Genomic DNA, 14,172 nt, shown 5'->3' on the forward strand with positions numbered 1-14,172 from the left:
GTCTATCTTTCTTTGAATGTTGTTTTTGGTCCACAGGTTGCAGGATTGTCATTCTTCTTGCTTTTGCTGTCTGCCCTCTGGTGGATGAGGCTATCTAAGAGGCTTGTGCAAGTTTCCTGGTGGGAGGGACTGGTGGTGGGTAAAGCTGGCTGTTGCTCTGGTGGGCAGAGCTCAGGAAAACTTTAATCCACTTGTCTGCTAATGGGTGGAGCTGGGTTCCCTCCCTGTTGGTTGTTTGGCCTGAGGTGACCCAACACCAGAGCCTACTGCGCTCTTTGGTGGGGCTAATGGTGGACTCTGGGAGGGGTCGCGCCTAGGAGTACTTCCCAGAACTTCTGCTGCCAGTATCCTTGTCCTCACTGTGAGACCCAGCCACCCCCACCTCTGCAGGAGACCCTCCAACACTAGCAGCTAGGTCTGATTCAGTCTCCTACAGGGTCACTGCTCCTTCCCCTGGGTCCTAATGCTCACATTACTTTGTGTGTACCCTACAGGATTATAGTCTCTTTTTCCCCCAGTCCTGTCAAAGTCCTGCAATCTAATCCTTTTAGCCTTCAAAGTCTGATTATCTAGAAATTCCTTCTCCTGTTGCTGGACCCCCAGGTTTGGAAGCCTGACGTGGGACTCAGAACCTTCACTCCTTTGGGTGGACTTCTGTGGTATAAGTGTTCTCCAGTTTGTGAGTCACCCACCTAGCAGTTATGGAATTTGATTTTATTGTGATTGCGCCCCTTCTACTGTCTCATTGTGGCTTCTCCTTTGTCTTTGGATGTGGGGTATCTTTTTTGGTGAGTTCCAGTGTCTTCCTGTCAATGATTGTTCAGCAGTTAGCTGTGATTCTGGTGCTCTCACAAGGGGGAGTGAGAGCACGTCCTTCTACTCTGCCATCTTCTTCCTTATAATTTATTACAAAATATTGAGTAGAGTTCTCTGTGCTATATGGTAGGTCCTTGTTGGTTATCTATTTTATATGAAAGTTTGTACTCTTTTGACCAATTCTCTCCATTTCCCCCATCCCCCAGACCCTGGCAACCACCATTCTACTCTCTGTTTCTAGGAGTTTGACTTTTTTAGATTTCACATATAAGTGAGATCATACACTATTTGTCTTTCTCTGTCTGGCTTATTTCACTTGGCATAATGGCGTTCTTGGGTAGGCGGTCAGCTACTCCTCTTGGATTATGCATGCTTGATTAGAGATGAGCAGAACCTGGCTCATAACCTAAGTGTCCTATGTGGAGTATCACATTGTATATGTGGAAGTGTTTTAAAGTCAATTATAAACATCAAAGCAACTCCATAGCAACTCTAATCTCAGGTATTTGTCTTCATTTCTGAACCTTCACCCCAATTCCAGGCTCATATGCAAATGATTACAATGAAAACTTAACCTGCCCAAACTGAACTCATATTTACTCCTTCTCCAATCCCCAAATGTTCCTTATTCATGTTTCCCACTCCTTTGTATTAGTGTATGATCAGTGACCCCCTTTTCCAGACTCTTACACACCTATAATCACTCAACAAATCCTGTCAGAGTTGAAGCCAAATTCTTCAAATCCCAACTCTATCATTTACTAGCTATGTGACCTTGTGGAAGTATCTTAACCTCTCTGAACCTCAATTCCCTCCTCTTTAAAATAATAACATCTGCTTCACAGGTTTAATATAATGGTGAAATAACATAAAGTCAAGTACCTAGCATAAGGCTTGGAACACAATAAAGGCTCAAGAAATGTTAGTTTTCTTCCTTTACTCTTTCTTCCACACCATCGCCATCCTTTGGTGACTGAGTCTGTGCCTTTAAACTAATTCATAATTAATTCATTCAATAAATATTCATTTATTCCCTCATGTACTTAAAAGGTACTCAGTCAAAGTACTGGGAACACAGTTGAGAGAGAGAAAGAGAGAGAGAGAATACAGGAATGGGTTACATCTTATACTCTGTCCAACAGATATAGTATGTTGTCTTGCACATAATAGGTGCTTAATACTTGTTGTTGATGGCAGTGCTGTGATAAGTCTAATAATTCCTCTTTCACTGATTCTCTTTCTCTGTCTCACTCTTTACACACAAAGTCATTACAATTTTATTAAGGCTCATATTATTTTTGTTGGGGAAGAAGCTTTGGGAGCTTGTTATTGACTCAGCAAACCACAGGATGTCTGTGCAGACAGCAGACCATAGTGGTGTTGTGGTGAGCTTGCATGGACATATATAGCCTGGGACCCTCCAGATCTTCCAGTTACTCCATGTGACCTTTCACCAACTCAGTGGTAATAAAGAATCTTCCTTTTTACTAATTTTTGAGCCCTTAAGAGAAAGGCAGTAGACCCCCCCTCCCCAAATCCCTCATATTTAACAATTACTGTTTCATAAAGAGAGACCTTCAATTTAAAATGGAAATAACAACAAAAAAAAGTGGGCATTAAATGTTTGCAGTATGAATCTTGCCTCTGAACTCAAGACCAAGTGAACCTTCTATTTTCCAAAATCAGAGTTCACAATTCTTGCAGTAATGTAACTATTTCAGAGAAGGCCATTTGAATGCACATATTCACTACTTTTTCTGGAACTTAACGATTGTATTTCTTTCTCTCCTAGAAAGTATCTTATGCTTGAAAGGAAACTGTTGAGTTTCTTTTTAACAAAGTGAAATAACTACCCTCAAATATAAAAGATCAAACAATTCATCAGTCTAGAAAATATTAGATTTAGGATTAAAGATACAAACTTCAATGATATAGTGTTTAAAATGGCAATTTTAAAGAAATTTGGAAATAGCCTGGTATTTTTTGGTGGTGTGGGGTGCTCAGAAGGAGACATTCAGGAGTCGTGCCTAGTGATTGGTTTGGGGTTCATTTAATTTCAGAAAAAATCTACTCCCAGGGTTGATTTTCAACATTTTTCACATTCCTGTGATCACTCTTGTATATGTTGAGTTCATGAGGGCAAAGCAGTTTGCAAGAAGAAAACTTTTAGGCAGAGACATGGAAGAAGGAGATAGGCATTGAGTTGCAAAAGCTTTTCAGTCAAACCCAAACCAGGTTCCTTAATTTTTCAAACCTATGCATTTTAAGGAAATGTAATCCACATGTGTTTTATTCACTTACAATGAAATCATGGAATCTTTAAAAACAGCTGTTTAATGTAAAAAAAAAAAAGTCATTTCTATATTTTAGCTTCTTCCAGTCAAAACCAGAGCTGCACTTCTCCATCAGAAATCGATTTGTGGATCGAAGGCTGAGATTCAATTTGAAACTCTAAACCTATTCTTCTGAGGTGAATGTTTAAAATCCATCAAAAGAGTTGTCCCTCTTAGAGAACTCATAAACTGGGGAGAGATTTTTCTCTCTTAAGTCTGTCTGACAATAGGATTTGGGGCAATTTTTATTTGGGGATATTTGAAATGTCAAAAATCTTTTGTTTTTCAAAAAGCAGTAAGGCAAAGGCAAAACCAAAGTGTTGTTATGCTTCTCCATTCTGAGAGATCAGATCAGTTCACCAAATATTAGTTAAGCAGTTTAATATTGCATTAGTCAGGGTTTTCCAGAGAAACAAAACCAATAGGATACGTGTATTTATATATAAAGAGATTTATTGTAAGGAACTGGCTCACGTGACTGTAGAAGCTAAGTCCCAAGGTGTGCAGCCTGCAAGGTGGAGACCCAGTTTATAGCTTCAGTATGAGTTCGACAGCCTGAGAACTATGTGAGCTGATGGTGTAAGTTCCGGGCTGAAAGCCTGCTGGCCAGGGATCCAAGATGGGCTGATGTTTCAGTCCACTTCTGAAGGCTGAGAAAGACCAGTGGTCCAGCTTAAAGAGTCAGGTAAGGTGAATTTCCTCTTACTCAACCTTTTTTCTTGTCAGCTCTTTGACTGATGGGGTGGGGCCTACCTACATTAGGGAGGGCAAACTGCTTTACTCAGTCAATGGATTCAAATATTAAGGTCACCTGGAAAGACTCCCACAAACACATACGGAATAATGTTTGTCAAAATGGCCCAGTCAAGTTGAGACATAAAATTAATCACCATAAATAAGTTCTAGAACAGCTTTGATCACTGAAAATGCGATGCTAACAATATGTGCCCTCTTCTTGAAAAGCTCATAGTCTAGAAAAGGCAGCCAAGCATGTAAATACAAAATTTCAACGCAAGGTGATAAATCCAGTAATGTACGAGTAAGTGTAAGAGTGATTAGCTCCATTGAGCTTCAGGGAGAAGAGTTAGGTACCTGGTGGAAAAACGTTGAAAAATAAAAATTTGTTTTTTTTCACTTTACATGACTGCTATGTGGATCAAATAACTTACTAATAATAGTTTGTGTTTATTAAGGCACTGCTCTGTGCTTGGTAGAGTGCTAGGCAGTTCATCCTGAACCCTCACAACCCGGTAAGAGTGTCGTTACTGTGCCATTGAACAAGATGAGCTCAGGAAGTTTAAATGGCTTTCCTGGTTTTCCTAGTGGGATTCAAATTCGAGAGTCGATGCTCTTTTCACTATTCCACACAGCCTTTCATTCGAGGGTGTTTACTATAAGATTTGTAAGTTTACCCTTATTTCAACACAGTAAAACATCATTATGATTCTACTTTTCCATTTCGATTGAATTTGAAAAATACTATGTTAATAGAAAGTGTTCTGAAGTCTGAAAGTATAAGGGACAATCTGATCAAGTAGCAGCTCTGTTGGGGGAGACAGTGACTGCTGCTCTAATATTACCAGAGGTATCACGGCAGATTTCTTCAAGGTAAGATTAAAGGTAGTAAGGAGTGGCAATGGAAGCAGCAGGACTCTCCCCTAGGAAATGCATGTGTGAACATCAGCAACTGGTTAGAAGACTGCTTCTTAAGTGAAAGAGCAGCAGCAAACACTGAAGGGGATTTTAAAAGGAGTCAAATCATACTGAAAGCGAGTGGTGACACCAAACACCAACTGGTGCTCACAGAAAATCTGATTCCACTTTCATCCTTTTCCACTCCGAACTTTTGAAGTCTCCCCTCTTCAAACCTTTACCCCTGCCTACTGCGCAGTTTCTCTCCCTCTTTGTCATTCAGTCGCTGCTTGCGTCCCTCTTAAGGCCCTCTCCCATCATCTAGAGCAGAGGAGGCAACCAACTTTGGAGTTTATTTATTTATTTAAAAAACTATTTGACTTGGGATGCCGCAGTCGACCTCAGGCCCTCAGACATATCTTTGGGGTGGCCCTTCTCCACGGGGACCGCACCTCTTCCTGGCCACCTTCCTGTGCACCTGTTCCTGGGGTAGAGGGCGGCCCCCCGGCAGGTCCACTGGAGGTGCGGGGCTCACAGGGCCACAGCCCTAGCCCGGCCATGGCTTTGACAGCCTGGGACCATGTCCTGGAGTTTTATCTTTGAAAACAAACAAAATAAAAATAACTTTTGTCACACCCTCTCAAACGCAATCTACACTCACATTCACTGATTCATGAATATGCGTGAATATAAACGTATGTGCATACAGAAGTCCATTTTATGACAGGAGAAAAAAAGATAAAGGGGAATCAACACTTGGAGGAAAATGAGTAGATGATACATGAAAATACAGGCCAATGAGGGTATGAGGAATAGGGTGGGAGAAAAAGTGTGCTGGGTAATAAGGACGGATGCATGAAAACTGGGTTGGGGTAAACTGCACAATCTATATCCAGTCACTGACTGCTTCAGGGAAGACTTCCAACCAATCTACCCTTGATACAACTTTCAAGGTTTGTTTTTTTGGTTTGTTTGTTTTGGTTTGTTTGTTTTTTAAATTCTCAGCATGTGAAATAGTGATACTAAAGGTCTTCTATTCTGTCAGTTATAGGAGGTTGCTTGAGATTTCTCAATGCAGATAGGAAATCATAAACTTTTGAATCCTGGGCTCAAATCCCGGCTTTCTCCACTACTGGAGATCTCTCCACGTTTCAGCTACCTTATTAGTTATTGCCAAGGTGAGAGTAGGTGGATAATACTACCCACTGCATAAGACTTGTGTGAGGAGCAGAGCAGCTTAAAACAAACAAACAAAAACCTGGCTCACAGAATGTAGTCAACAAAGGTACCTGGGAGTAATTATTATTTTTAAGGTGATCAATACCAGGATATGAGAGAACACTATGAAATGACTCAGCAGGTCTTGAATTTACTTTTTTACTTAGAAAATAAATAAATAAGCACAGAAAGAACAAGGAACAAGTGCTTCCTTGATAGATGGCCTCAAACACTATGCTCCGGTCTGTGAAGAATATTTGTTTTTTCTTTCAGAAACATCCCTTAAATGTTAACAGTGTTCTTCTTTTCTTATGCACAGATATCAATAGGAAATACATATTTAGAAAAACTGTCTCCTTTGTGAGACCAAGAGTCAAACTTTTGACTCCAATAAATCAGTGCTTTTGGAGAATGACCTTAAATTCACCACAGGCAGAGGAAGGTAACTGAGAAACGTAATGTATTCTCAGCTTCTACATGCCTTAGCATAATACACATAAGTTACTTTCTAGAATATATCATGTTAACAATATCACTTTTATGGAATTAATTCCTATGTGATCTATCAGTCCTGTTTGAATGTTATTGTGAAATATTGGATAATCACTTAACATCTCTGAGCTTTAGTTTTGTATCTGAAACTTGGGAATAATAATATCTATCTTACAGTGTTATTGTGGATATTAAATAAGATAATTGTTAAAATAGTATGCATATTGTTTGAGATGTAGTAGGCAATGTCCATAGTGTTAGAAAATGAGACTTAGAAGCCTAATGTACTGTTGGCTTGTCTTGCTTCTAATTCAGTAGATTGTCAAACATATAATTTAACGGACTTCTCTGGTGGCGCAGTGGTTAAGAATCTGCCTGCCAATGCAGGGGACACGGGTTCGAGCCCTGGTCTGGGAGGATCCCACATGTCACAGAGCAACTAAGCCCGTGTGCCACAACTACTGAGCCTGAGCTCTAGAGCTTGTGCTCTGCAATAAAAGAAGCCACTGCAATGAGAAGCCCACGCACGGCAACGAAGAGTAGCCCCTGTTCGCCGTAACTAGAGAAAGCCCACACACAGCAACGAAGACCCAATGCAGCCATACATAGAATATATATATATACATATATATAATTTAACAGACATTTAATATTTTATCTCCATGAAAATAAAATCAAATAATCAAATGTCTCTAATAACTTTCCATAAGGTGTCTTTCCTTACTTTTTCTGGGAAATAACCTAGATCCTGCTTTTAATCTAGGGGTCCTTACAATCTAAAATAGCAAAATAATTTTGTGGGATATCACAATTAAAGAGAAATTAACAGGAAAAAGAAAATAAGGGATTTTATTTATAAAGTAAATTTAGGAGTAAATATGGATAATTTTAGACCTGTTATAGAGATAGGATGAGTGTTTGTAAGCAAGAAACACTTCGACAGTGTATAAAGGAGAGAGGAGTTTCTTTTCCATCACTGAAGAAATATCAAGGTTCTTGCAGCAGTCTTCTGATGACTAGAATCATAGTACGAAGCTGGGCTGAAACCAAAGACATATCCTACCCTGGGAATTAGACTTTATCTTTATCCTTCCTTTCCCTGATTTTTGCAATGAGGTGCTGAGTTCCAGCTTGCCATGTAAAGCAGGTTGGGAGGTGGGGGAAAGGAGAAAGAATTTATTTAAAAAGACGAGCTAGGGCTTCCCTGGTGGCGCAGTGGTTGAGAGTCCACCTGCCGATGCAGGGGACACGGGTTCGTGCCCCGGTCCGGGAGGAGCCCACATGCCGCGGAGCGGCTGGGCCCGTGAGCCATGGCCGCTGGGCCTGCGCGTCCGGAGCCTGTGCTCCGCAACGGGAGAGGCCACGGCAGTGAGAGGCCCGCGTACCGCAAAAAAAAAAAAAAAAAGACGAGCTATTTGCAACCATATGAATGGACTTTGAGGGCATTATGCTAAATGAAGTAATCCAGACAGAGAAAGACAAGTGCCATATGATTTCACTTATAAGTGGAACCTTAAAAAAACAAAACTAAACTAAACAAAAATCAAACTCATAGAGAATAGATTGGTGGTTGCCAGGGTGGGAGGTGGGCGAAATGGATGAAGGGGGTCAAAAGGCACAAACTCCCAGTTATAAAATAAATAAGCCTTGGAGATGTAATGTACAGCATGGTGACTATAGTTAATAATACTGTATTGCATATTTGAACGTTGTTAAGAGAGTAGATCTTAAAGTTCTCATCACAAAGAAAAAAGATTTTGTAGCTATGTAAGGTGCCAGGTGTTAACTAGACTTACTGTGGTGAAAATTTCACAATGTTTACAAATTTTGAATCATTGTGTTGTACACCTGAAACTAATATAATGTTATATATCAATTATACCTCAATTAACAAACAAAAAAAACCATTTCCTGATCAGCTATCTGATCACACCATCAGCCCACCTCCCCACACCCAGTTCTTTCTGGTCTTATTCATTCTTCTCCCTGACCTTTGAGATGCTTGCAGGTGTCATGCACGGAGCATCTCCACTTGCAATAGGCCCCTCCCCTGTTATAATCATTCCCTTCCCCTGCAATAATCCTTTCAAGTAGTTTCTCTCACACACACACAAAAAGAGTCCTGTTGGGAATCTTGGGTCAGTATCCAAATAAGGTAGAAAAGCATTAAAACTGTCTATGCTGGCATTAATATCCTTTGAAAAGATGCAAATTACTAAGTTGGTTCTGATCACTAGTAAACATTGAGTGCACATCTGTGTGTGACACTATACAAAGGACACTAACTAAACAGATATGTCTAGCTACACATGTATAATTCTAGGCTATTTTTATGAAGGCGTTTGTAAGTCCAGTAAGCCCACAGAGGTCTGCTTGTTCAGGTGTGTCTAGCGTATGAGGTGACTCAGGAAGTAAGTGACGATACCCTGTAAAGGTAGGAGAACCTCCTACCTTTAAAGGACCTCCAGGCGTCCAGAGAGATGGCCAGTTAGGGACGCTGGTGCAAATCAAAAGAAATCTGGCAGAAACAACTGCTGGGAAAGGGGCTGCTGAGGCTCTTTGCTAATCCATGTTTGAGAGGGCAAATGACAAGTATCTCCTTCTCCTCTACGGGGAGAGCAGAGTCCAGGATGTTTAACATTCATTAGGCACCAGATACTGAACAGATCATATAAGAGATGCATATTTATGCATATCATATCCATGCGGACAAACTAGGTAATGTCTTAAAGAGGCTACATAATTTGAAACATGTTGAAGACAGTTTTTGAAAGAATGATTTGATAAATTCTAACCAAAAAAAGGAGTATCTTTAAATGGGGGAGAGGTAGAGCAAAAAGATATCTTTTTCTTTGTGTTTCTATGTTTCTCCAGGGTCACAGAAGAGTTATCTTTTAAAGGGATGCATCATAGCTTTTTTTCTGTGCCTTCTTAAACTAAGATGGTACAATTACCTCCAAGGAGTCTCAAAGTAGAGACTCAAGTACTAAGATAAATTGAGTTTCTATTGTTGTTTGTACTCAACTATGTAATGCCACTTACATTATGACCCTAGTGAAGACAGCACTATAGACGATTCCCTTGTCAAGACACCTGCTTGCATACTTATTTTTCAAATAGATAAATTGCCTGACTGTTCTTGGATACATTTATTCCATGATAGAAGAAGAAAATCTTGAATCTTTTTTTTTATACAGACATATTTCTCTGCATTTTGAAAGCACTGCTTTTTCTTTGCAAATATGTCAGTTTCCTAAATACCTGTAAAACTACGTTTTCATTGCTGCCGCTCATAATTATTTGCAGAGTCAAATAATAGCCAGGTGGATACTGCTTCTTAGATCTAGGAAACAAAAGTTTCAAAGTCATTCTAGTTCTAAGATATTACCACTCTAATGGGCCTGTTAATTCTTTTCTAAAATTGAAATCAGTTGAAAATTGTGGGGATCAGTTGAAAATTTTGGAGATAAAGTGAGTAATACTATTTATATGACCAGTGACTTTAGGTGCAGGAGATGAAACGCTGACCTCTCAATAAAAAGAGCAGGATAGACCAATACCTCTGGGGCCTGTGTGCTTGAGAGGCAGTGTGTCTGCCAGCTCTGGAGCCCCTTCTCAGAAAAGTGTCAAACGCAGAATGAATCTTATGAGCAGATGGCTACTTGGTGACGTGCTCGCCCACCATCTTGGCAGGGAATTTATCTGAGCCGGAGGTGACCCAGAAGTGGAGCTGGCTCAGTAAATGTGGGGCTGTATCTTAGATGGTGACTGTCTGACCCGGTCGACCTTTCAGCCCCCAGCCCCGCCCTGCTGAATCGCAGACCAAATCGGCAATCTGCGTCTTACCGAGCCTCCCGGTGTTTCTGACGCATGGTAAAGTTTGAGAACCGTTGTTCTGAACTCTGAAGCACAGAGGGGGGCATTTAATTCATTGTGGGCAGTCAGGGACGGCTTCTGGAATGGACAGTCATTAATTTGGATAGAAATATGTCAGGGGGAGAAATTTGGAATGGGTGTTTTAGAAAAGCAAGCAGTTTAAGAAGTATCGTGGGATTTGTTCCACAAAAGATGTTCTGAAAATGGCATATAAAGCATGGACGTGGAGGAAATATAGTGGGAAAGAGGGAAAGTTGAAGGTCAACTAGTTGTGGACCTTGTGTACCTAATGCGAAGTCTTCACATCTTTGATGAGCCACTTTAAGTAGTGTGGAGTGGCTATTTTAAAGAGCCCAAAGAGGAGGTAGTTGTAAAAGTCCAGTTGAGACCTGGTAGAGCTATAAAAGAGACAATAAGCTCAATAGTTCCTTACGAGGTATAACTACCCTTTGGCGCTTGATTGAAAGAAGCAGAGAGAGAATAATAGTATGACTACCAGCTTTCTAGAATGGGCGAGAGGAGGGCAGTGCTCTCACCAAATGAGTTATGATCCATAGGAGGAGAACATGTGCGTGCGTTTAGGCAGGTTGCCTTTGAGTTGCTACGGGACAAACTAGAGGAAGTAGATATTCAGTAGGAGGTAAAATATTTATGTCTGAAGTCCTAGAGAGAGACCAGGCTTAAGGTTGAGCAGTATATATGGTTGTTAAGACCATGAGAATGGATAAAATTCCTCAGGGGTACAATGTGAAGCTATAGAAGTTTTGTTTTCCTTAACCATTAATATTAACCTCTTCATAATCTGGTGAAACTGTTGATTCTCTTCTCAGAGAACTGCATTCACAGGTAAAACTTTGCATATAATGTCGGGGTTCATGGGCTTCTGGAAGCTCCTCCTGGCATGCCCAGGGATCCAAGGGAAGAACACTTGTTGTAAAGCTCCAGTTGCCTTAGAAATGGTGATTAAAATGGTACCAGCTCACAGGTTTTGTGGTAAACGCTCAGTATATGTTAGATAACAGTAATAACAAAATAAGTGTTTATTAGTTCAACTCTCCAAAAACCAACTTAAATTCTCTCATTTTAATTTCTCTCTCCCCGTTCTCCTCTTTCTTTATTCTCATCATAATACACATATTCCACCCCTTAGGGAAAAACAAGCAAAGTAAAGCAAAATAAGTCTGTTCATACAGTCTACACCCTTTTGCCTTGCATGCTGTCACTGGCTTTGTTTCTTATGTAGTAGAATTGGGGACTTGTATTGTCTAGTATAGGATTTCCCACAGAATACTGGGGAAACGCCATGGGCAAGTCATGCTTTTTGAAACCATGGCTTTGAATCCAGGATTTACAATTTATGAATTATATGGCCTCAGCTTTCATATCTTAACCTCCAGAGCCCAGTTGTTTCAGCTATGAAGAGGGTTAACGACTTCTATTTTGCAGAATAGCATCAAGATTATACAATGTAGATTTTGAGGAAACATTAATCAGAGTGCTCTGTACAAAGCAGGGCTTCCCCTAGATCCTGATCAAGGCCAGAATCTGAGGGAAGTGTCCATAAGGAATGACTAAACATTATTAGGTTGCTAAACCATCCCAGGACTTTTAACTAGATAAAGAAAAAAAAATATTTACCAGCTCTTTTCTCAGAGAACATCTTGCCTGTGGTTGGAAGGAAATACTTTGATGAGCTGCGTGGAGTGTGAGGTGAGATGCCTCCTATCCCCAAGGAGTATTTTGAGTAAAAACAGATGGTCATTAAACCAAGTCCCTGGGAGGGTGGGTTCAATTTAAAAGGGAGCTTTAATTTGTTCTGTAGGTTGTGCAGAACTGAGCCATGCCCCATCCCTGACTCTAACTTTCCCCACCCTGCCCCCATGTGGCTCACAGCCTCTCCTCTAAATAAAATGTTTTAAGATATTCAGTTAGTATTGTGCAAATTTGATGACCACCCTGAACCCTAAGTATTTGTTCCCCTATCTTAGTGTGGCTAAAATGGGGGTTAATTGCGGGATACCATTGGGTTCTTCAGAAATGGTGCAATTGATATGAAGCAGTATTCTAGAGCTAAGGTTTGTTCTGATTTTATTTTGAATCTCAGCAGAATGTATACCATGTCCCTAGAAAAAGTCTGAGGAAGACTCTGGGGGCCTGACACAAGACAGGGACAGGTTTGAGTGTGCTAAGGCAGTCCTGTTTGTGCGTGGTTCTAGTTTTTATTTCTGGGTAATTTTTTCTTTTCCTGAGAAAAAATTTCAGAGTTTAAATTGTTTGAAAACCCACTTGAAAAATGTGTGAGGTTTACACTACTGCAGAACAAATAAAACCATGTTTCTCAATTTACCTCCTTGATTTCACTTGTTTATATTTCAGTTTTAGAATATTATTGACAGTCGTTCCCTTCCAGGAAAATTCAGTTCCTTTTCCCCTACCCACAGCCCCATGTCTCACCTGTTCTAGTTTCCTCTTCAATAAATAAATAACAAAACCCCACCTCTACTTTATAGATTATGTGGCAAATGTATGAAATGTCATTGCTTGTATTTTTAAAACTATTTTCTGATTTTTCATTAGCTTTTCTCTGTAGTTTACTGTTCCCTTTAAAGTAAGAGTGCTAGCATTTTACCAGTTACGTTCATGTCCAATCTGTCCTCCCATTCTTGTAATCTAACCCCGTTTTATGTCTGACCAACCCTTTTGGCTGTGATGGAGAGGGCGGGTAGGACTTATTATTCTTCATGTGGAAGATGAGTGCCCCAGTGAAATGCAGAAGTGATAGACAGAAGCTTACATTTGAGGAGGACCAATGGATGTTAAGGAATAAGATATTTTGGATGTTAAGGAATAAGATATTTCTTGATTATTATTTTTTAAGGTGAAGGCGAATATGTTTCATTTTGGGAAAGGAGCATGGATAGGTTTCAAAACAGATTTATTACACTTACTATAGGTTCACTACAAAAGGTGACAGACAACTTAGTATAAAATGGAGCTTATATCTTTGTTGATCAGAACATCATCTCAGGAGAAATCTTTTCTGAAATGTGTAATATCAAGCCCGCTCACAAATCACTGTGAAGATGAGAGCTTCAAGGAAGATAAGACAAATTGTAATAAATTGCTTATAAATTTACTACACTTTTACCTTCAAAGTAACTTGAGTCAACTTTAGAACTTTTTTGGATCAGTGCCTAGGAAAAGATGTACCATGTGCCAACATGTTCTCTTTTTAATTAGGGAACACACATAATTTAGGGAAATAAAAGTGAATTTTAGAAGCTCTGTTTAATGGTCATTTGTCACAAACTTCCTTTTTTTATTAAAATTAGCTTGTAATAAAAAGAAAAGCCACTCCATATGAGAGATTAATTGCCCTAATTGGATCTCCTTTTATTTTTTCATCCAAGTTATATGAGGAACTGAGTAAAAGGAAGCACCTTCTTGAATTTCCAAGGGTAAATAAATTTGGAAGTCTTGGTAAAAGGGATCATGGCAAACAGCGACGGTCCATAGTGGTGAGGAGCTGTGATGTGGGAAAAATAAAGGACAAAGAGCAAAATGAAGAAGTACTGTTGTTTTTAACCAATTTATAAGAGTTGGTAAAATTTTCTCAAGTACCATACATACACACATATATGCACTGCACAACCGAACAATCCAGTGGTTTCCATTAAAACTGGAAGTTAGAACCGTAGCTAATCGGCAATGTAAGCACATGAAATCAGAGAGGCTAATGGAATCCATAGTCATCAACCACCCTCCTGCTTTGGGTCGCAGTCCAGGGGGGCATGGTTTAAACATG

At 39.9% G+C, this 14,172-nt stretch overlaps 1 pseudogene; it reads left to right on the plus strand.

The window, feature by feature from the left end:
- The window catches only part of LOC111168227 (TNF receptor-associated factor 1 pseudogene), a 69,163-nt pseudogene that overhangs the window by 18,971 nt on the left and 36,020 nt on the right, over positions 1-14,172 (plus strand).

The sequence above is a fragment of the Delphinapterus leucas genome, chromosome 12 (genome assembly GCF_059928025.1).
Source record: "Delphinapterus leucas isolate spDelLeu-1000000601 "Yukka" chromosome 12, BTC_Dleu_Yukka2, whole genome shotgun sequence".
NCBI classification, from domain to species: domain Eukaryota; kingdom Metazoa; phylum Chordata; class Mammalia; order Artiodactyla; family Monodontidae; genus Delphinapterus; species Delphinapterus leucas.